Raw genomic sequence first — 3,189 nt, forward strand, 5'->3', positions numbered from 1 at the left:
CAAAAATGTAAACTAGAAGGTCTGAGGTATGAAGAGAGTGGAGGTTTTGAGTAGCCATTTTGGAAAAACAAGTGGGATAGAGAAAGGCAGTGAAATTGCCAAAGTGAGTTAAGGGCCTGAAGAGATCTGTTTTGCTGGGCACATTCTTTTCAACCATCCTCAGCTCCCTTACTGCAGGCAAGGCCAAAGCAAGAAAGGAGGTATTAAAGAGAGAAACTAAGTGCTATACTGAAGAGGGGGAGGTTTTGTCTTACAACTGGGAAGAGAGGGAAATGTTTATGAGGGAAATAGATCTGCTTTGCTCAAGGGTGGGCAGTGGCCAGAGGAAGAAAATGACCTTGGAAAGAAAAGGTTAAGAAAACCAGTCTGAGGGAAATAGAGATAAAACTGGGGTAGAAGTAGATTTCTGGCCCAGGTGCAAACATGTCCTTTTGTCTTCCTAACCAAACATAATCATTGTGATATTAGCAGATTATCGTCTGATTTTGTGATTAGTTCTATATAGTCTCTAGGACCTGACAATTTATCTAAACTTGAGGGATGATTTTCCAGGCATCTTTAGCTGCTGAGGAGGTATATGAATGAGGTATGGTGTATTTTCCTCCATGTATTAGAAGAGAGGCTCAAGGGAGCAACAAAAGCAAGGAAGCAGAAGCTTAATTTTCTTACAAGGGAGCAACAGAAGCAAGGAAGCAGAAGCTTAGTTTTCTTACTGGCAATTTCCAGTTCCTCTGAGTCTTTCCCTAGGTCCAGATTGCATTTATAACCAGTTTCACTAAGTGTCCAATTTCCTTGTTCAAACAAATACCTGGCAATCCACAGCAAATGTTTCCTTACTTAATGCTTTTAAAAAATTTTTAACTTTATTTTTATTTTGGGTCTATTTATTACAGAATTGGCATTACACTAATACAATCATTGCTAAATAGTAATAATATATTTATCCTATAATTGCACATAATTTTATTTACTGAAGGAATGTCTTTTACCCTCAAGATCCTCAATTTTCAGAATTGAAACATTTTAACTGAAACACTGAAAAGCTAAAGTTGCTGCAAGGCATAGGATTAAAACACCTAAAGATAGTTGGTTATATTGTCAAGAGTGCAGCTATGAAAAACTGGAGCTCAGGGGCCAGACTCCTTGGGTTCAAATCCTGCCTTCCCCACTGACAAGCAGTGTGACCCTGATTTCCCCATCTGTACAATGGAGGGATAAGCGTGCCTACGCCTCAGCAGGTATCAGACTATGGCTAAGAATGGTTTTTAGATTTTTAAAAACAAAGATGACTATGTGACCCACAAATCCTAAAATCTTTATTCTCTGGCCCTGCTGTAGAGTGGCTGTAAGGATTATGGCCAGTTCAGGTTGGCTGGTGCCTAGTTCCAAATAAGCACTCAATACATGTTAACAATTAATGTTTCCAAAAATCCACTGTCACATAGCCAAATTCTGCATTTTGAAAAGTGAACGTTTCCTCCTTCTTTTCAAAAACAATATAAAAAACTGCCAAGAACTACATCTTGATTATTATGGCCCTAAGACAAATTTAACAGATACTGGTAGTCCAATTTTACTTACTTGGAATATGCACTAAGGAAAATAAACACTTCCCCTTTATAGGAAAGGGCCTGAGATGGTAGAAAAAACCTGGAAACATGGATGCTTGACTCATTTTAATATGTTAAGAAAGATCAAAACATTTAAAAATTAGAACATGATTTAAGTAGATAAAATGTAAATCTGATTTAACAGTATTTGATGTTTTTCTCCATAAAACATACACAAAGTCTAAATGTACTTCAAAATGAAAATCTATTCAAGGCCCAGGTAGAAACAACATAAAGCTAGCTTTTGAAAACCTAATTAGATAGATGAATAATACCCTCAAATGAGACTCCTGGCAAAACTAGTTTGATTATTAGGTATACTAATTTCAGACACAATTGACGTCTCAACCGAGGCAATATTTCCCAAGGTATATCTTGAGACACTGGTCCTGCCAAGACGCTGTGTGTATGTTTTTTCAGGGGGTTCTAGGTTCTAGCAGTTAGGAAAACATGGCACACTTTATTCTTATCTTAGAAAGTCACAATGCACAACAGTATAACAAAGGTTTTGAAACATAAACAATGTTTTTTTTATTTTTTGAATGTTCAGCTAAATGGCAATGGATTTGAAGGAACTGAGACATGGGCATAAAATAACTTGAAGTCACCTGTTAGATATTTGTCCAAAATACTATACTACTCCTTCATCTCAGAGAAATACTACTCTTAAGCACTTGGCAACTCTACTAATGCCTAAAATATCAGATCCCTTGTAACATGGCTATTTTATTAGCTAAAAAATTCTTAGTGATGCTTTACCAAGTTTTAGTTGATCTCGTGATTAAGCTTCCCTAATCACAAGTGTAAAAATACAAAGTAGCCAAAACAATTACTTAGCAGACGAACAAAGCAAGGAAAAGAGATTGGGCTAAAGAAAGCCATGATTCATTCCGAACACAAGTCTCTCGTGTTTTGACAGTCTCTTTGGCCAGATTGCTAACGTGATTTTTGCACAAACTATATTACTTTAGGTTTCCTCTTCATTTCCTTTTTAAAACCTGTTTTATTTGGTGCCATATACACCAATCTAATGGAAAATAGTTTTTTTGTTTGTTTTGCTTAGCAGCAAGTGGTACACTTTGGGAATTTGCTTATGGACCTACTGGAGACTGCTCCGAATTTCCATTATAGTCTGAAGTTCTTTTGCCAGGGTCTCTAATTGGTTTTTCTTGAATTCAGAGAGAAGATGGAATGGAAACAGGGATAGGAGGGTGGAGATACAATACAATATTGTATTATAGTAATTCGAGCGCACCTCTCATATTGAATCTGCTTCTTTGACTCTGAGTCACTTAAGCTTGCCGGTTCCCTTGCCCCACGCTCTAGAGTTTCCCTTTGTAAAACTGGTAGAACCCAAAACACCTGAAATTACTAGTATTGGCGGGCCCTGAGGCCAGTGAGGGAACTTAAAGTCTCCAGTGCTCAAAAGTCACCTGTATCGTGTCACATTTGGAACACGATACAGCCAGCCACACGAGTCCTAGTCCGGCGTCCCACGAAGATCTCAGAACACCTGGAGAAGCCAACGGACCACGCCTGAAACGGCTCGAATTTCGGCGAAACAATACATAAAACGTCA

This window comes from Tamandua tetradactyla, chromosome 20 (assembly GCF_023851605.1).
Source record: "Tamandua tetradactyla isolate mTamTet1 chromosome 20, mTamTet1.pri, whole genome shotgun sequence".
NCBI lineage: Eukaryota > Metazoa > Chordata > Mammalia > Pilosa > Myrmecophagidae > Tamandua > Tamandua tetradactyla.